The following is a 22,581-nucleotide window of genomic DNA, read 5'->3' on the forward strand; positions in this document are numbered from 1 at the left end:
TTTTTTTTTACAACAGTCATTATTATATATTTCAAAAACAAATAATATTTACATGTCTCCAGTTTATATAAATGTCCACCACAAATATTTACAATATCTAAAGAGCGTTAACAATGCTGTTTTACGCATGCGCGTTTGATATTTTAATTCATGTGAGTAAAAATAATAAGTTTAAAAATTCTTGGTTAATAATATAAAGTGCTGGCTATTAACCCATGCATTTAAAAAATATATGTAAGTCCGTCGCACCACAGGGCTACAAGTACGGGTGTTGTGATAAATCATTTTGAGAAATTTTTGATTAACGATTAATTGGTTTAAAAAAAAACGATTAATCGATTATTAATCGATTAATTTATGCAAAATAAAGTTTCCCTTTAATTACACAAGAAATAGTATTATTTGAGTTTTTTTAAATATAAATTAATTTTGTTTCAAAGTAATAAAACAGTCCACTGTAATAAGAATGGTTATAATATTATAATGGTTAAAAGAGGCAAAGAATTTTAATTTATATAATTATTGAAAACATAATAAGTTTTATAACTAAATCGTAATACATTAGTGAAAAACGTCTCAGAAGTTCAAATATAAGTTTTATAAGAAATTTTTAATATAAACAAGTTTAAATAACGTTTATTTCATGTCTATTTTGTATCTGTAAAAGATATGAGCGAAGAAAGCATAAAGAATCAATAGTTTCATCATTTAAGGATGTTCTCAATTTAGTTACAAAAAGCCCTGCCGCACTAAAATATCTTTCAGCTTCAACTGACGATGGTGGAACAGTTAACAAAGCATTGTACATTTGTTCAAATAAATGACTTCCACTTCTTTTGTTAATTTTTTCAAAAATGCTCATTTCTTTTTAATAGATGAAACGTTGTTTTGAAAATTTACTACAGTTGAAACATAGGTGTTTTTTTTTTTGACAAAATGCGATTCAATTCTTCTTTTTTTGTTATATTTTCAGTACATTCATGAGTAGCCTCAACTTCTTGATTTAAACTATTTTCATTAACATTCTGATCAATGAGAAATAAATGATGAACAATTTCTTTAATTGTTATAGCAAATTCGTTTCTTGTTGGTCGTTTTAATATTGCATTTTTTTGTGTAAGTGCTTTTAGGTAAGTGTTGAGATCATCTAAATTTTCTAACAAGCCTTCTACATTAATAATTCTACGTTCAAATATTCTTTTACTTACTGCTTCATAGAATTTCATACCAGTTTCACTTGATTAAGTTTTTAATTTAGAAAGTAAAAATTCAAATATTTTTAAAACATCAATTATATTGCAATCTCGCCTTCCCAATGCAAGTGAACTTACCTCAATGATTTCTAATGATTCTACAATTTCAACCTCAACCTGCTTAATTTCACAATTTGTTGGATATAAATGAATAACTGACAAATTTATTAGTACTGATTTTATTATTTCTTTTAACTCCAAGAACCGCTTTAACATTGCCAACATTGAGTTCCAGCGTGTACGTACATCAATTATCATCACTTTTTTCTTTCTCAGTTTTTCTTGACACTCTCTTTGCAGGAAATCATTTTTTACAGGTGATTTTCTAAAAAAACGAGCAATTTTTCTAATTTTATTTATTGCTGATAAAAAATCTTGAACAAATTCGATTTCATAATTGAAAGGAGCTACTTCAACCCAACTTTGTCCTTCGCTTTTTTCAAAATCTTCCTCATCATCATCACATTCGTCACTTATTGAAGAGTTATCAAGTTCTGTTATACTATAATATTCAAAATATTCGTCATCAGGTTCTACTAAATTTGTATGATTAGCATATAAAACATCTACCACAGCCAAATGTATGCTATGACTATGACAAATTTGATGATAAATACCTATTAGGGTGGGTCGTACTTTTAAAATTTAGGATATGGGAGCGCGCGCAACATTTTTTTTATGTATTAGGGTATTAGAAGAGACGTGTATAATTTTTTTTTTCTTAAAAAGTTCATCTAGTGTGGGCGCAGGACGTTTGAAAAATGTCAGTTTTACAAAAATCTTATTATATTGGCATTTTTCGGCCTTTTTTATATTAGCCAAAGGAAAGGCAATTATTAAAAACAATAAGACATAATATAGACATAAAAAATTATATATATATTCGGTGCTACTTTTCTTAATGCTATACAAACACGATAGACGTAAGAAAAGTTGGCTACCATTATGGATTTTACAAAAAATATCTACTTATAAATTTTAGAAATGGGAGCGCGCGTAAAATTTTTTTTATGTGTTTGGATATTAGAAAAGACGTGAATAATTTTTTTTTTCCTAAAAAGTTCATTTATTGTAGGCGCAGGGCGTTTAAAAAACAACAGTTTTACGAAAAACTTTAAAAAAAATTAGTATATAAAACTTGTTGTTGTTATTTTCAATGTGCGTAATGCTACTAGTATAAAATGAGGTGAATCATGAAACATAGTCATCAAAGTTTGTGGGCTTTGGACTTATATCCTCCTTTCCATTATTATTAAAAACCATTAAAATTATTTAAATACAGGAAATGGTGTAGAATTTTTTATTTTTATAAAGTTCCAATAGCTTATTTGTAGGATAATTACTAAGATAATAGTTTCCTGACGATTTGCGGTTTAAACGAGTTTTATTATTTATAGTTATATTTCTTAACAAACATAACATCAATTTCATTGCTATAAATGGCTAAATCTACTCGAGCTCAAACAATGTCAAAATGCCCTAAATTGCATGAGCTATTGGGTAATGGACTCGAACTTTGTTTATCAGAGCTGCCTACGCTGAGAGATAGTTTACGGTATGGAATTTTGTTGCGTGATAGATCAGTTACACATTTGAATACAAGATGTATGTGTATACAAATATTTATTAAAATAAAAAGTATTTGGATGTCAGCAAATTCTACAATCCCGTTGGTCTCAGAAAAATACGCAGTCGATAAACTTGTCCTTGAATGGAAGATTGCAAAAGACATTAGAAAACTGAGAACTACAAAAAAAAGAAATATGTATACGGACAAGCTTGATAAGTTATTTGACTTGACGAAATGTAAGTGCAACATCTTTAGCTGTAATGAAAATGGATGCAATGGTTGTCTTTTTAAAGCTCATGTAACTTGCATATGTCCAAAAGTAGCAAAGATACCTTTGCAAGAACTATTTTTCCTACAAGCTCAAAGAAATAAAATTGGTAACAAAAGTTCTTTACAAATAGGATTAGTTAATATACCAGAGACACATCGGTTAACAAGATATTTAGGTAGAAAAGAATCAGACTCTAAAATACCTGGAACACTTAGTGAGGATGCAAGTAAATGCTATAATACTAAAAATATTTTTGTCAATTTTTGTTTAAACTGTGAATTAAAAAGTTGAGTATAAATTGATTATAAATTTTTTTCATTAAAATTGTTTAACATAATTTATTTTCTCCTTTAGCAGTAGAATTTCAAACAACAGACGATTCGGACATTGGCTACAAAAATGCAGATAATACAGAAAAAGTTGACTTCAGTTTGAAAAAAAATTACTTAGATATTACCAGGGTTTCTCAAGCAGCTATTAGGTATGGGGTATCTAACAGAGCTGCAGCAGCCATAGCTACTACTACTTTAGCTTCTGCAAAAGATGCAAATTTTTTAAAGAAAAATACTGATATTTTCGTTGATCACAACAAAATAAAACGAAGTAAGACTAAGTTAATGAAAGAAATCCGAGGTAGAGCTGAAAAAGTAGCGATGAATGATAATATTCAATGTATATTTTTTGATGGACGAAAAGATTTGACTAAGTACATGAGAGAAGAAGATGGAAAATTACATCCATCGGAAAAAAAAGAAGAACATTATTCAGTTTGTTCTGAACCTGGAGGAAAATACCAATTTCATTTCACTAACAATTCTGAAGAAAGAGTAGAGACTGCAGCTGAGCAAATAGCTGATAATATTTACGAATGGATTGTGAATCATGATGTCGGAGACTATTTAGTTGCCATTGGTGCAGACTCAACAAATTTAAACACTGGTTGGAAAGGAGGTGTTATCCATTTCCTTGAACATAATTTGGATAAAAAATTAATGTGGATAATTTGTGCTCTTCATACAAATGAACTACCTCTCCGACATCTAATGATTCAGCTTGATGGAAAAACTACGTCTAAAAATAATTTTTCTGGTTCTATTGGAAAACTTATAGGTAAGGCAACTAGCTTCAAAGTCAAAGATAGCATAGTAAAAATTGAATTTCCTAATGCAACAATAGAACTTGACTCTGAAGTTGTAAAGTCGCTATCAGATGATCAAAAGTATCTTTATAAAATTACCCATGCAATTAACGCTGGGGTTTTTCCGGAAAATCTTAAAAGTAAAGAAATTGGTCCACATTCGCATGCAAGATGGTTGAATTTTGCAAATAGAATATGTTTACTTTGGTGCTCCGAAATCATACTTTCAGTTGAAGAAACATATAATCTGCAACTTCTGGTGGAGTTTATTGTTGGTGTTTATACCCCACTTTGGTTTGAAATCAAAGTAAAGTAGAAGTGGACTGAAGGGCCTAATCATATACTCAAGCAGTTAAAACTTCTTTGTCATCAAAGACTTAAAGTTAAAGACATTGTAATGCCTTACGTTTTATCTTCTTCATGGAATGCTCATAGTGAAAATGTTCTTCAAACGTTGTTATGTAGTCTAGAAAAAACAGAAAGACAATTTGCAGTTGAAACAATTTTAAAATTAAGAGGAGATTTAAAATACGGAAACACTAGTGTAAGAAGTAGAAAACATCATATACATAATGAAAATGCTGAATCACTTTTTGATCTAATTGATTGGAGCTTGGATGTACACGAACCTTTACTTACATGTTTATTGTCAAAGGATGAACTTTTAAAATACAATGATATTCCGATGTATGTACCTTGTTTTCCTGTTCATGGGCAAGCTATTGAACGATGTGTCCAAGAAGTCACATGAGCTTCTCAATCGGTATTTGGAAAAGATAGAAGAGATGGGTTCATAAGAGCAACATTAGAACATCGAGAAATCATGCCCGTGAACCAATCAAAAAAAGATCTATTTAAATTAATTTAAGCAATATTAATTTTTTGATGTTTTGCTTTGATTATTTATGATCACAGTAAATAAGTTGAACTTTAAATATATTGTATCTTTTAGATGACATTTTATATATTTTATTTATTTTAAGAAAAAAAAAATTATTCACGTCTCTTCTAATACCCTAATACATAAAAAAAATGTTGCGCGCGCTCCCATATCCTAAATTTTAAAAGTACGACCCACCCTAATACCCATCAATCGTCTCACTTTTTTCATTACAGACGAACCATCTGTTATAACAGCAATTATATGGTTTTTAAGCTGCAAACCAAACTCGCCTAGTTTTTTAATAACAATCTCAACTGCCTTGGTAGCTGGCATAGGGTCAATTTTTTTTCTTATCATACCAATATCATACTAATCACAATTCCGTTTTTCATATGGATATTCATACACATATAACGTCTGTTTTTTTTGGAACTCCACTCGTCTAATGATAATGAAAATCTCTCATCATCTTCTATTCTCTTTTTTAAATCACTTTTTAATTTTTCTCTAATCTGGTCAGCATACTCAAGTGTAATACTTTTAATTCCTTGTCTTGTTGATGGCATTTTTAAACCTTAAGCTTTCCATCCTTTGATAATTTCTTCACTATTTGCTAAAGTTGAAAATGGTATTTTATCTAAAGCTGTTAACTTTGCAAGAATTAACCCAGGACAAGAATTTTTTTTTTGAAAATGGGATGAAACTATCTTTTGAGAACTACTTTGTGCAACTAATGAGCTTCTTGAAGAAGGCTCTAATAGAAGGTCGTGTTTGTGTTGCATGTGGTACATTAAGGATGTAGTTGATAAATGCAATTTAAATTTGGTGTCACAATGCTTGCATTTTAAAGTTCGTGAATCGTTTATATTTTCTAATTAATGAACCCAAACCTTAGACTGTCTTTTTTTTGGCTGCACCCATATATCATTGCTGTTGCATATATTATCAGATAAATCTTAAAACGAAAATATAATTTATAAAAATCTTTCAAAGTACACTATAATTCAAATCAGAACACACATTCCCACAAAAATACATTCAAAAAGATTATTATCAACATACCATTATGAAGAAAAACACGAGGAATAAAGTTTTTCTAAAAGTAATAAATGTAAATATTCAAGATGTTCTTGAAAATTATGGCTTACTTAGTTAGTTCCGTGGTTTAACATGAAGCAATTACTAACTCCAGTGTCAACGATCCGGTGTTTAAAGACGGAAAAACTCTGAACTGCTTATTGTTATATAAAACCAATTCCTAATATAAAACGTCGATTAATCGTTCTAATTTTTCGAATAATCGATTAATTAATCAAATTAAAAAAAAAAAACGATTAATCGGTTAATCGATAACAGCCCTAGCTACAAGGGACTTGCTTGTCAGTGTCGTTAAAAATATATATTATTTGTTAAAAATATATATTAACATGAATTAGTAGTACTATGTAGTTGTAAGGAAACTCGCAGAAGACTAAGAAAAGTCTTTTCATCGAGAACGTTTAAAATAAAAAATAAGCTAAAAATTTAAAGAGTAAATCTATAAAACACACATTAATTTTTGAGATCTACTGTTCAGTAATATTTTACTATGTATAGTTGCTAACAATTTTTATTTATTTGTTTTTTAGTTTATGTTTTATTTCTTTTTTATTTATTTTTATAGCTTAAATTGTTCTTTTTACATTTTATTATATTATCCAATTTAGTAAGTTCTATATTTTGAGGTATTGTTTTGTTGTATAAATAGGGGCCACGGTATACAATTGAAAATCTCGAAAATTTTGTTTTTTTTTATGGGCAGTGTAAAGTTTCCGGTTCCTCGTGTGATATATCTGTTGGCGTTGGTTTGAAAAAAGTTATTAGTAAAATGAGTTGGGATAAGTCCGAGCTTATATTTGAGCATAAATAAAACATTTTGGTAGAGGTTAATTTGATAGATACTTAAAGCATTCAAGTTTTTAAGTAAAGGATCGGCATGAGTGAATTTATTTTTATTATGAATCAATCTTGATGCGTGTTTTTGGTGTGTATATAGATGAGGGACCTTATAACTTAATTTAGATTTATTTGTACTTCCCCAGACAATATTAGCATATATTAGATAACTTTATATATAAGAAAAGTAGAGAATTTTCAGATTTTCCTGGGAAAGTATAGTTTTGACTTTGTAAAGTATGCCGATACTTTTTGAAATTTTTGTATTTAATGTTTTTATATATGGGCTTTCTAAGAAATTGTTTCGTCAATAATTATCCCAAGAAATTTAATAGTTTCAGTTCTTCCGATGTTTATATTATCAATTTTTAGTAATGGCAGCATGCTGCCATTACTAAAAATTGCTTTTTATTAAAAGAATCACTTATGCTATTAACTAAATCTAAAATTGCATGTTCTGTTGAGTGCTGTGCTTGAAAGCCGAATTGTTTTTAATTTAAGAATTTGTTTTGAATTAGGTATTCATATAATCTATTGTAGATTATTCGTTCAAGTATTTTAGAAAAGGTTGGAAGTATTGAGATTGGTTTATAATTGTTTATTAGAAATGTTTCACCGGTTTTAAAAATAGGTACAATTTTAGCTACTTTTAATTTATCTGGAACAGTTCCAGTTATAATTGATGATTTAAATATTTCGAAAATAGGTTTGCGTATCTCCAAAAAGACATTGACGACGATATTACTGCAAATGTCATCTATACCTGGATTCTTGTTTATTTTAAGAGAGTTTATTGCATTTTCGAGTTCATCAATTTTTAGTTCTTTAAATCTTAATTCGTTGTTGACACTAGTTAAATAAGTTTCAAATGAGTTGTTTAGGCAATTGACTTTTGAAACTAGATTTGGGCCTATGTTGACAAAATAACTATTATATTTTTCTGAAATTGCATTATTATTGTCATACTCTTTATTATCTATGACAATTTGAGCAGGTAAACTATTTATTTTGCAGGTTTTTATCCCAATTATTTCTTTCATGATATCCCAAGTTTTCTTAATATCACCATTTGCGTTTTTTATTTTTATTTGAGTAATAGTTTTTCTTTGAATTTTTTTAAATTTTTTCAAACAAGTTTTCATACTGTTTGTAAATATTTAGGTTTGCCTCATTTCTATTTTTTAAGTATTTAATATAAAGTTTTTTTGTTTTTTTGAGGATTTGTTAATTTTGAGGATTGTTAACCTTTGGTGATCCATGGACATTTTAAGTGTTTTTCTTTTATTAATTTTACTTTAATTGGGAAGTGCATATTATAGTATTTTAGGAAAAATTTTTCAAAGTTATTATAAGCAGAGTTAGTGTGCCCAAGATTGCATTCATGGTATACCTTATCCCACTCTTATGCCGACAGTGAGTCTTTAAATTGTTGAATAGCATTGCTGTTTTTTATAAAAATTTGTTTTAAATGATTGGAAAGTTTAAACAAATCACCTTCAGGTGGTCGGTAACATGTGGAGACCAGTATGTTTTTTGATTTGTTGCTAGTTATTTTATATAGTAAATTTTTATTGATAAAAGATACATTTTTATTTACAATAGTTATTAAAAATTCGTTTAAAACTTTAATTCATTGGTCTTAAAACTAGTATTTGTGAATGAAGTACAATCGGGTCGTATCGGACACAAGTTTGGAAGGTGGTTCCGGAAAACTTAAACTTAAATAAACAACTTTTTTTATATAAATTTTTAAGGCGATTTTTTAAAAATGTGTTGGAAACATTCTAATGCTTCAATATTATATATTACATTTGTGTCACACTGGTGAAAAAGAGGTAAAATCATCGTTAATCATATGTCCAGGTCTACCCTCCAATTTTGAAACATGCCTTTTTTCTAATTTTTTTTCTTTTATGTTTTATATATTTCTAAGATAAAAAATAATTATTTTTTTGTTCCTTATTTGATAGATGAATGTTTATATTTATAAAAAAGTCTTTTGACACTTTGTTTTCTGCTAGTACATGTGTATAATCTATATCTTCTTTTTTGGATAATTTTTGTAAACAAAGGTTTCTTACTGTTTGTAGATACTTTAACGCCATTGTCACAGTAGAGAAGTATAGAAGCGTCTTTTATTTCCTGGTATGAGACATAGTTAATTTTGAGTGATTCTCTCACTTTAACAGTTTTACGTCCGTCATGCTCTGATTTTATTGCCAGAATTTCGGGATGTGACTAATCAAACAAACCATTACATTCTCTACTATGTTCGGTTGAATCAGATGCATTCCACTTACTATTTAAATAGTTTTTTTAATGTTCAATGCATCTCATTAAAACTTTCTTGTTTTGTTCTCAACACTGGGATTACTTTTAGGAATTAATTTTGACTAATTGTTTAAAGTTGTGTAGTAAAAATTATTTTGATGTTGTATGGTTTAAGTTCTTTTCTAAGTTTTAGACCTGTTCTTGGAAGCCATGTAACTTTAACTGTATATTTTACTTGTTTCTGTTTTATTATAATTTATGTTAGGAAGGTTGTTTGTTTTTTGAATATAGTTCTTGACAATTAACTAGGTTTGATTTATTGTGTCCATTTTCTGCAAATATGTTTACTAAAAACTGTGTTTTATCATTAAGATACTTTTTGGAACAAATTTTAATGGCTTGAGACACAATACTTTTAAAAACACTCTTAACTTTCTTTGGATTAACGTTTAATGCTTTATTTGAATATTAGTGATAGTTTAACTCTTATTTAATTATTTTCTGAATTATATTTTACTGCTGTTTCTTGCTTATTTAATAAATAAATAAAATATACCATGATTTTGTATTAATCGAATCTAGCGTGACTGTCATCAATTTATCTTCTGTAATTTTTTTGGTAAAAATTGACTCAGAAAAATCAATCAGTTAGTATTTAGAAATAGTAAGATAGCATAACCCGACAAGAAAGGTATATGTGACCCACATGTGGCCATAGTGCTTATAAGTGGAATAAAATTGTAAAACTATATTCTAGATGATTATCGATATATAAACTGATGATTGGTGTGGCCCACATGCGGAACACATAATGCGGTCCACATAATCATTCCACCTAATGTGGTATACTCTTTAAATAAATATGTGCAAAATGGATGTGGTTATCATATGGACCACTCATATAAAACACATTTTCTTGACATTATAAGACCACATTTTAAATTTTAAATTAAAACTATTTTATTCTATTATGAAAATCACTAGGTTATTTCATGACGTCACACCCTTTTTAATTTAAGTGGTTTTTTAGTGAAAATTTAAGTTGTTGATATACAATTAAAATTTAAGCGGTATTTTAATAAAAATTTTTGAGGCTTGTTATCCAACACAAATTTTTCCAAATATCTTGCGCTAAGATGATTTTTTCTCTCTAAATAAGTTTTATTTAGAGAGAAAAATCATCTTAGCGCAATCGCTTAAAATAAGCGGAAAAATATTCTGAAATAACATAAAATGGCAAGCAATGTAAGAAATTATAAATGTTATTAATAAATTTTCTCCGAATTTGTTTATATTATTGGTTTCATGATTTGATATTTTATTTATATATATCTTCAACAGGCATATAAATATATATAAAAATATATACATACGGATATAAATATTATTTAAATAAATATATATAAATTATATACATATATATATATATATATATATATATATATATATATATTATATATATATATATATATATATATATATACGATATTTGCTGACCTTACTTTATCTAATTCCTAGAGTTTTATATAACGTACATATATAGAACAGTTATATTGTTTATATAATTTACAGTGTAAAGATATGTTTTATATTGTAAACTGCAGTAAATGTTTACCTACAGTTGTATTATACAAAATACAACTGCAGGTAAACATTTACCTGCAGTTGGTAAACGCGGAGAAATTTAGAGGAAATATTGCTGAATATCGGCGTTTTTTGTCGAAAATTAATTATTTATATTAAAGTATTAAACATGTTTCTTGATAAAAATAATTTAAGTTAAAAAATGTTAGTATTAATATTAGATATAAAAATTTGAAAAATGTCTAGAATGTTTTGAGAGAGATACAACACCAAGGAAATTCTAGTGAAAGCTTTATGTCATTACTAAATGATCCCGAAGAAATAAGTTTATCTTCAGTAATAATTTCTTTGTTGTTAAGTAGTATAACTATAATTAAAGATAATTAAATTATAAACATTTGTATAAATGTAATAAAATAGAAAACTATATTTCTTCTAAAACTTTTTGTGTTTTTGTTGTAGTCATCTCAGGAGTTTTTGCCATCCCCTCACATTGCTCACACCAAAAGTTCTACTCACACTCACACATCAATCACACAATCAGTTAAATATAGATTGACCTCCATTGAAAACCTAATTAAAGGTTAGAAATCTGTTTAATTACTTATATTAGTTTATCTCTCTTTTTAATACTTAGACTTATTTATATTTGATTAGATTTAGTAAAATTTGTAACTTCTACAAGAAAAAAATAAAGCATCTGATAGAACGTATGCCAATTTGTCATACTGATGAAAGTTTACTTAAAGCGAGTATCGTAGAAGAGTTAGATTTCATGTTGTTGCAATGTCAGGATGATGAAATGGCCTCACTGTTAGTAAGTTTTACTCAAATATTAATAAAATGTTAACAAAATGTTGTTGTAACTTTTAAGTAAAACTTCCGTTCTCTTTCATTGAAATTCAATTGAAAATTTATAGAAAAATTTAAAAAATTTTATTATAAATATTATATAATATTTATTATATAAATAGTTACTAATAAATTATATAGTTATATTTATTAGTAATTATATATATGTATGTATATATGTTTGTATTTATATAGTTTTGTGTTTATAGTATTGTTTAATTACTTTTGATTTATAATATAGTTTAAATGTAACTCAATTATTATAAATAGTTTAGTTTTCTGTATTTAGATTAACTGGCTAGCAACAGCAGGTGGAAAATATATATCGAACATAGTACGAAACATTTTGAATGTCTTCATGACTGATAAATTACAGATGAACAGTTATCGCTCTTGGAAAAGGTCAAGCAAATATTCTATTGAGGCGTTTGTAAAGTTTATTGCAAGTAAGTATAGTGGCTATTTCACAGATCGTGGTGGTAGACGTATGCATCGAGAGAAGAGCTAATGAATAAATTAAATGTTCTTGTATAATTGTGTTTAGTGTTCTTGTATAATTGTGTTTAATGTTCTTGTATAATTGTGAATAAAGTTTTAATGAAAGTATATTATTTTGCACTTAAAACTCACACACAGAGAAACAAACACACTAAAAGAGAAAGAAAGCCGCACTATACTTTTACAGGAAAATTTAACGTATATATATATGTCACCATAATGACTTTTTTATATAGGTTTTTTCACACCGTGTCCACGTTAAATTTTCATGTAAAAGTATTGTGTGGCTTTAGTTCTTTTTTAGTGTGGTTGTGAACGATAAAAGCATTATAATCAAACGTGGGCCGCACCAACGCCATCCCATAAAGGAGAGTGGTAAATATATGGTTAACATGCAATTGCCATATATGGCCCACATTAAAACTTCTTGTTGGGCACACACTTGCCTAAATCTACCGATCAATTCAAATGGCTGAAGCAAGAGTTTTTGTTGTACTGAAATACGAAAAAAAGAACAGAAAATCTTAAAAAATTTACAACGCAATACTCTATATAAAGCCCACCTCAACAGATATCGAACGTGTTTTTTCGAGCTGCACTAATTTCTGCACAAAAATCAGATCACGATTATCTGATAAATCGATAAACTTACATTAACTTTTTATTAACAAAAAAACCGAAAACCACGGTTAACCGCGGTTTTTTTTTAAATTAAAACCGAAACCGCGGTTTTTTGGACACCCTAGTGTTTATCAAATATTAGCTTATTATCTTTCTCCAAATCCAAAAAAGGAACATATAAATTAAAACCAACTTAATGAAACGTGCAGGAAAACAATGGATTTTAAGATAAAGTATTAGGGATTCAATTTTTTCAGTTATTTGCAATAAAACAGTCGAATTGTAAACAAATCGCTTGTTTTAAAATAAGTAAATTCAAATTTTGAGATGTGTAGGGTTTTCTAAAGATTTATTGAGTGCAAAGCTGGTGTTAGTTCTTCTTTAAAAATACGAAATAAATGTAATAATATTTAAAAACGCTAAATATAGTTTTGAACTCGACATTCAAAGTTCATAAATTAATTCATACTTGTTTAACAAAATAGATTTAAAAGCTGATTTACTAAAAGTGAAACCTAGGTTGTGTAATATCCAGGGTTTCCAGCATCACCTATAAAAAAACATTTTGTGACTATTTTTAACACAGCATTACATTTCCGTCAATTGAACATTTAAGTTTTCAAAATAATTTTTTGTTTGTAAAAGTCTAAAAGTTGTTCCAAATGAATGGTTAATTGCAAACATAACTCTACTGTTCAAAAAAGGAAATAAGTTAGATCCTTCAAACTACCAACCAATATCATTTACTTTACATCAAAACTTTGCAAAATTATCTAGAAAATTATTCGCAATGTTACTAATTATTGAGCCGTCCTATGGACGTCTCTGGCGGGACTCATGTGAAAGACATAAGGATTTCTTATTCAGACGTCCAAGAGACAACCTAATTTTAAATAGACATTCTTTTAAAAGTTATATAAAAAATGCAATGATATATAACAGACAATTTAGATTTGATTTAATCTAGGTAAGGAGAGGTACAAAGAGAAATCATGTGTAATTTAATTTATTTAAAATAAATTATTAATTTTACAAAAAAACAGAAAAAATTTTCAAATAAAGTTACCCTTTCCAATTTAAAAACTAATATATTCTGTCGAGTATAGTTGATAGTATATTGTAAATAGGAGAGAATAACTGAAAAACGCAAAAACAATTAAAAAAATGAAAAGTTGATTATAGGTAATTAAGCTATCATTGATCGATATCGATATATGTGGATGTTCTCTTTAATCAGTCAGAAGAATGCCTAATTACTATCCCAATAAATTGCATGGCATCCATTTTGGATAAGTTTTTATTTGACTTCAAGCAGCATCTAATAAAAACAAAAAACAGTTTAATAAGATCATAAAATAAATATACTTAAATACACGTCATGTTCCCTTGCCAAAGAAATTAAAAAACAAAGTAATTTTTTTTAATTAAAACATCGTTTTTAATTTTATAAGTTAATAAAACACAAAAATAAGCTAATTAGAATATCAGTGATATCGTTACATAGGCTTGTCAACTCTTTAAACTTTTTTTTCCTCTTTAGACCATTCATTCTGTATTCTGACAAAACAGTGTCTGTAGTAGAGTTGTTAACCGGAAGAAAAATAAAATTCATACGGAAGGATATTGAGAATCAGGATTTTTTTTTTCCGTACCGAATTTTACGAAACAAAAAAAATTGTCGTTGTTCATTTCGCAAATGCTACTGAATAAATGTAGTTAATTACGAAATAAAACTATTTTGCTACATACGAAAGTAGCGCTTACGGAAGTCGCACTTGCAAAACGAGCTCTTTCGCTAAACGACGTTTTGAAGTCAACATAGAAAGTTTGTTGGCTAAATGGATATAATTGTAAAAAATAAAAATTTCATATATACAAAAATGTTTATTATTTGAAATTTTATTTTTAGTATTGGAACTTATTAACATTTAAAGGTTTTATTTTTTGAAATAATGATAAAAAACCATTTTTCTTTCGAAACGAAACTATTTCGCACCGCAACTTGCGGAACAGTTTTTAACGGAAAAAAAAATTGCGAAACGTGGCTTAATAAATATATTTAATTAAGTTTTATGAATCAAATACGTATAATTAACTAAGTAACAAAAATACAAATAATTGTATAATATTATTAAGTTTCAATTGTAAATTTTATGAATAAACCAAGACTTTCATAAAATAAACTTTTTTAATGTCATTTAATGAATAAGAATAAAATAATGAAGATAACTTGAGCAACGTTAACATACGAATGCAATTGCGTAATTGGAAAAAAATTCAATATTTTAAATCAAAAAAAAAAAAAATTAATTTAAGTAATGAATGCTAAAACTTAATTACATATTACAATGCCTAAAAATAGCTCTTACTTGTTTTCAAATAGAATGATTTTATGTTTAGTCAGTTTCACTTTTTTTTTGTTTTTAAGATGCTCTGTTATATGAACTTTTGCTTTTATTACCTTAATAACAACAAGTTAATTCAAAAAAAATTAAAGAACATCGTTTTCAAAGATATTTTCTGAAATATTTTCTTTTATAAAAAAAAGCAAAAGTTCGGGTGGGAAGGTCGTAAGGGCACTCGTTCCCCCTTGTATCAAAGGAAATGTTTTATTATGCAACATCCCAAGGTTATTGGGACTAAAATACTGCTGAAAGTTTTAAAGCTCAACCTATTTCGGAGGGTCGTAAAAAACTAGTAGCAATATTTTTTTTTCAGCGGGCAAGTTCAATACGACCCTTCCTCGGGTCTTCGCCCCTAGAAACAAAACATATCTTTAACATAGAAGATCACCATGACTGTACAATCGCTGAAAGTTTCAGAGCTGTTGCTAGCCTGAAAGGAAGTGATAAATTAATTGCAAGATTCAGTAAGAACTAAAAACGGTCGAACAATACGTGAAGTTAAATTAAACTTTGTAATGGAACAAGATATTTTAATAATGTTGTTAAATTTATATATATATATATATATATATATATATATATATATATATATATATATATATATATATATATATATATATATATATATATATATATATATATATATATATATATATATATATATATATATATATATGTATATCTGAAATATATTTATAAATTATTGAAGAATCATTTAACAACATTATTCTTATTTAAATAATAACGTTTTTATATATATAACAATTTAATGAATGCTTTTGAGTCTTTTCCGTAAGTGCACATTCCGAAATGTTCATTCCATAAGGAACTGTTTCGCAAGTTTTCTTTCGAAATGATTTTTTTCGCAAGTTTCTTTTCGTAAAGCGTTATTACGGAATTATGATTTATTTTTTTCGTATAATGCGTTACAAAAGGTGAATTTGCGCATGTTTAACTTCCGTAAAAGCAACTTAGTTACGGAAGATAAAAATGCGAAATTTTCGTAAGTTTTGTTTTGTTTATCGGCGAACAAACCAAGTCTGTTGTCAGTCTACATATATAAAAAAGATGATAAATGTCATACTGACAAACATAAATGTTAAAATTGAAACTTTTTTTTGAATTATGAAAAATTATAATACTTATTATAATTAGTAAAACATTTTAAATTTTATCAGCTGGATTTTTACCGCTAATTAATGATAACTCTTTTACCTAAAAAGAAGCTATGCCATAAACATTGAAAATGTTTATGACAATTTTAAAAAAGTATTGCAATAATATTTAACATAAAAGGGAAGTTAGAAATCTTAAGCTCTTTTACGCGGCGATTTTAATTAAACTTAATGCGCTGTTTTGATTTTTTATATGACTCGAGGCTCTGCGAGGGAACTTATAATTTTTTATTTTGTTTATTAGTGAAATTTAGCGTTGAAAGTTAGCGCAATTTACGGACGATCCCTAAACTGAAAAAAAATGTATAAGTGAAGCCATATAAAATAAAAAACTTTCTATGTATGGTTAGGAAGACGTGGGGCTAAACTAAAAAATGAAATTAACCTCAAGTTTCATGCTTAACTTAATAAAAAAAATATAAGCAAGTAAAGTTCAAGTTTAAAAAGTCAAATTAAAGTTAAAAGAAATTAAAAATGAATATGCATAATACATACATACATACATACATACATACATACATACATACATACATACATACATACATACATACATACATACATACATACATACATACATACATACATACATACATACATACATACATACATACATACATACATACATACATACATACATACATACATACATACATACATACATACATACATACATACATACATACATACATGCGTGCATACATACATACATACATACATACATACATACATACATACATACATACATACATACATACATACATACATACATACATACATACATACATACATACATACATACATACATACATACATACATACATACACATACATACATACATACATACATACATTCATACACACATACATATATATATATATATATATATATATATATATATATATATATATATATATATATATATATATATATATATATATATATATATATATAAATTATTTTAGTGTATTCTACAAACAGAGTGCTCAATGTTCTAAAAGAACAGAGCAATAATAAATTAGTAAAAACACTTATCTATTTTTTGATTACTTTAACACTGCGTTTCACCATCAGTAGGTTCATCAGGAAGAATATATATATATATATATATATATATATATATATATATATATATATATATATATATATATATATATATATATATATATATATATATATCCAGTCAGATCAGGTTATCCTGCTCAGGTTATCCTCCAGTCAGATCAGGTTATCCTGCTCAGGTTATCCTCCAGTCAGATCAGGTTATCCTGCTACTGGTATCATGTAACCCAGTACAATCTGATTCATGTCCTGCTGCCTAGTAGAATACGCCTTTTTAGGCAAAGGCTAGGAGATGCCAACTCTGACTTAAAACACCCCCCGATGAAAATACTCATCTTAAGCAGATGTTAAATGCACCCTGCTACTGTCTTGTAGAAGGCCTCCAAGGCAAAGAAGGGGTAAACAGATTCCATCTGTTGACCAGCCTTGCACCCCTTCTTCATCTATTAGGCTGGCACAGATGTATTTACAATACATTGTTTCCAGTTTAGGATGTTGAATGCTGGATCTTCTTGACTCAATGGATGGGTTTTGCTTTTGTCTCTGTTTTTATGACTAGGCAACTCATTCTATTATCTCCTAATGAGGGTACAGCTCTAAAACTCAGTTTTATGGTTCTGAGGCCGGCTGGTAGTCAGGTTTCCCGAACTCTGTGGTAGCTTTCAGAAAGGCTGATTCCATCAACAGCTGAAAAATATCAAAGTATTAACAGTGCCATGTTGCGCATGGATAGTGTCCCTGTTTGTACTTTTGGTATGCATTGCGGAGACAACATTTGGAGCCCTTTGTCACGGTTTAGGGTTTATTAGTAGTAATGAAGCAATTGCTTGGGTTATTAAACAGTGTTCTGAGTACTATCTATGCTTTGAGTCAAGTTCTTCAATCTAATTTAAAAATGAATAAAGTACCAAAAACTATAAAACACAAAAAACTTCATCACCTGAATCCCTCTATTATCGAACCTCTACAGTAACAACTCTACAACTATACAGAACCTCTACGAACAACTACAGTAAAGCTGACTGGGATTCTTTCCGTGGTTTTCTTCGTGATGGCCCTTGGGTAGAAATCTTTTTTCATCTTGCTGACAAATAAGCTCCTTACATAGCTTCGTGAATTCAGGCTGGCATGGAATCTTTTGTTTCCTCTCGACGATTCCAGGTCAAGCCTCACTCTCCTCCATGGTTTTCCTCACACTGTGCTGTTGCGATTGCCAATCGAAACCGTTACTTCCATATTTATCAGCAAAACAATTCTCCAGAAAACAGGCGGCTGTTTATTACTGCTAGAAACAATTGTAAAAAGGTTTTTTGCCTAAAGCCAAAACCCGCTATTCACAGGTCATGAAATCTCGTATCTCATCTCAAAAATTAAGCTCTCGTGACTTCTGGAGAATCTTTAATAATATCAATAACAAGGGAAAATCTTTAATTCCACCTCTCTTGGGTGGTTCAGACTTTGTCATCTCACCTAAAGACAAAGCTGAACTGTTTGCTAAAAACTTTTCATCAATATCATCTCTTGATTCCACTAGTTGTGTTCTACCTGATATTGCCAACAAACAGGTTGATCTATTGCTTGACATTCATATCACTCCAGCTTCTATATCTAAAGTAATTTCCTGCCTAGACTCTTCTACAGCTTGTGGCCCGGACAACATACCTGTTATTGTTTTGCAGAAGTGTTCTCCGGAGCTGTTGTCCATTCTCTCAAAACTATTCAACAAGTGCTTATCAGAGTCTTGTTTTCCAGTCTGCTGGAAAGCGGCATCTGTTATCCCTATCTTCAAAAATTCTGGAGAGCAATCTGATTTGTCTAACTACCGTCCCATAAGTCTCCTTCCTATCAAAAGCAAGGTTTTTGAATCTTTAATTAACAAACACTTAATTTCTCATCTTGAATCTAATCACTTACTTTCTGACAATCAATATGGATTTTGATCTTCTCGTTCTACAGCTGATTTGTTAACAGTAATAACTGACAGGTTTTATCGTGCATTAGATAAAGGTGGAGAGGTTAAGGCCATCGCTCTTGACATTTCAAAAGCTTTTGATAAAGTTTGGCATGCTGGTTTTCTCCATAAGCTTTCTTCTTATGGTGTATCCGGCAACATCTTTAAGATTATTGAATCCTTCCTTTCTAATTGTAGTATAAAAATTGTCCTCGATGGACAGCACTCTTCTTCTTATTCTGTAACTTCAGGGGTTCCTCAAGGCTCTATCCTTAGCCCTATATACTTTTTAAATTACATTAGTGATCTTCCAGATATTCTCACATCTAAGGTGGCATTGTTTGCTAATGATGCTACCATTTATTCTTGTCATGATAAGAAACCAACACTCTCTGATTTCTTGGAGGGGGCATTTGAGCTTGAAAAGGATCTTACTTCTGCTACAGCATGGGGCTCACAGTGGCTGGTGAACTTTAATTCAGATAAAGCTTTTTTTCAGCCAATCGTTATTGCAATAATTTAGATTTTCCTATATTTATGAATGGTGATTTACTCGATGAGTCATCTACTCTTCATCTTCTAGGATTAACTCTTACTTCCAATCTTTCTTGGAAACCATATATCAAATCAGTTGCAAAATTAGCATCTGCTAAGGTTGCATCTCTTTATCGAGCTCGTCACTTTCTTACTTCGGATTCTATTCTCTATCTCTATAAATCTCAAATCCGGCCTTGTATGGAATACTGTTGCCATATCTGGGGCGGTTCTTCTAATGATTTCCTTTCTCTTTTAGACAAGGTGCAAAAACGCATTGTAAACATAGTTGGACCTGCTCTTGCAGCCAACCTCCAACCATTATCACATCGTCGTAATGTTGCTTCTCTTTCTCTTTTCTACAAATACTATAATGGGCACTGCTCTAAAGAGCTAGCGTCTCTTGTGCCATCTACTAAAATTTATTTTCGTGTTACTTGACATTCAGTTAAGTGTAATCCTTTTTCTGTGACTGTTCCTAAGTGCTCCAAAAACGCTTATTCGTCTAGTTTTTTTCCTCGAACATCAGCTCTTTAGAATTCGTTTCCTTCATCTTGCTTTCCTGATTTATATAATTTGCAATCCTTTAAGTCGTCCGTCAATCGTTATCTTGCTCTACAATCTTCATCTTTTTTCTTTCAGTAACTTCCAATTTTAATTAGTGGCTGCTTGCAGCCTTGTTGGAAGCGAAGATGTTAAAAAAAAAAGAATATGTATATATATATATATATATATATATATATATATATATATATATATATATATATATATATATATATATATACATAAATATGCATATATTGTTTTTGTCTGACGTCAATAACTATAAAACTATAAAAGGATAGACTCTCGCATGCTGAGCCACTTTTAAAAAATTTGAAAGCATTAAATGTATATCAAATCAATATATTCCAAAATTTGTTATTTATGCTCAAATATAAACTTGGACTTGTTCCTTCTTACTTTTCAAAGAATTTTTTCCAAAATAGCAAAAATAGATACCATACCAGAGGAACGGGAAACTTCAACGTACCTTTTAAAAAAACAAATCTCTCGCACTTTTCCATTTCGTACCGTGGTCCTTATCTATATAATAAATTGATATCAAAAAATACTCAACTGGAAAAATCGAATAACTTAAATACTCTGATAACGTTATTAAAAGATCTCATTTTAAACACTAACAACTTTATGAACTTTTATTAACCCAAAAACATTTAAAACTAGGTATAAATCTAACTTTGTTCCGAAACTAATGTAAACTCTAATAACTCAAAAAACTCTAAATAACCCAAAAAACTCTAAATAACTCAAAAACAACAGAAATAACAAAAATACAAAAGCAAATAATAGGCTTATTTATCAACACTCGAACGACTATATATTACCTATTTAGCAATTTACCTATTTAGCAAATCGTGTACCTACTTATATTAATGTGTATTGAAATAAAATTAAAAACTTCTTTTTGTCTGCATTTTTTGTTTTTTGGATTTTTATCCTCATTCTGCCGAAAACCGATAACATTTTTTTGTTTTTTTAAAAAAATATATATATATATAAACTTATTTTAAATAAAAGCATCAAAAAATATTAGTAACGCATAGCGGTTTCTTGACGACAAGACCATCGGTCTTCTGCAAGTTTTCCGCGTTCTTTGAAGTAATTTCTAATACTTTACAGTTTTACTTTATATATTTTTTTGTACAACGTAACTTTGTAAATTTTTTTTTTTTTTTTAAATTTTACTTACTCTGTAAAGATTCTATTATATTTTACGAATTTGTAAGGATTAAAGAACAAAAAAAAATTGAATAAAAAAAAAAAAAAAAAAAAAATAAAGAATCGCTAACTATAACAAAGTAGAGTTAAAAGAAATTATACATGAACATAGTCGACGACACGGGTTTCGAAGTGATGGAGCACAACCGTCTATTTTTAAAAAAAGTCCTCTTTATCAAGAGTTTTCTCTAAAAATAAAAAAGTCCTTTATAAAAAAAGTGTGGGGCGTCGTCGGCTCTGATAAATATAAATACACACACACACACGCACACACACACACACACACACACACACACACACACACATATATGTTACACTTTACAGGGTTTTGTAAAGTTATATGTGCATGTTTGCAAAGTTATAAGTGCATGTTTGCAAATTTATAAGTGCACGTTTGCAAAGTTCTAAGTGCACGCTTGCAAAGTTTTAAGTGCATATATATTTTTCTGGAAATTATTTTTTTTAATTTAAAAAAATAAAAAACATTGCGCAAAATATTAAATTAAATTACATCATAGGAATCAGAGTGTGATTAAAAAAAAGTGATTAATTTGGGAAAATTCCTCACATTTGTACTTAATTTAGCATATTGTTTTATATCAATAACTTTTCTATATTAGATACTTACTATCCATAAGTTTTAAAAAATAGTATACATTATTTAATCATAAATGTTTAAAAAGGCATACAAAAATATACATTATTAAAAAAATAATAAACTAATCATTTCAAATATTTTAATGAGATAAATTCTTCTCTCCTTATTGCCTTTTCCTACCATTTTCTCATATTTATATA

General features: G+C 28.5%; 1 long non-coding RNA gene across 1 annotated transcript; it reads left to right on the top strand.

The window, feature by feature from the left end:
- The first annotated feature begins 11,061 nt into the window (after nt 1–11,061).
- On the top strand, nt 11,062–12,332 carry LOC136089157 (uncharacterized). Its single transcript, XR_010642814.1, has 4 exons — nt 11,062–11,241; nt 11,368–11,488; nt 11,563–11,722; nt 12,047–12,332. It is a non-coding gene; the product is annotated as an uncharacterized LOC136089157 (long non-coding RNA).
- The last annotated feature ends 10,249 nt before the right edge of the window (nt 12,333–22,581 follow it).

This window comes from Hydra vulgaris, chromosome 12, assembly GCF_038396675.1.
Source record: "Hydra vulgaris chromosome 12, alternate assembly HydraT2T_AEP".
Lineage (NCBI taxonomy): Eukaryota > Metazoa > Cnidaria > Hydrozoa > Anthoathecata > Hydridae > Hydra > Hydra vulgaris.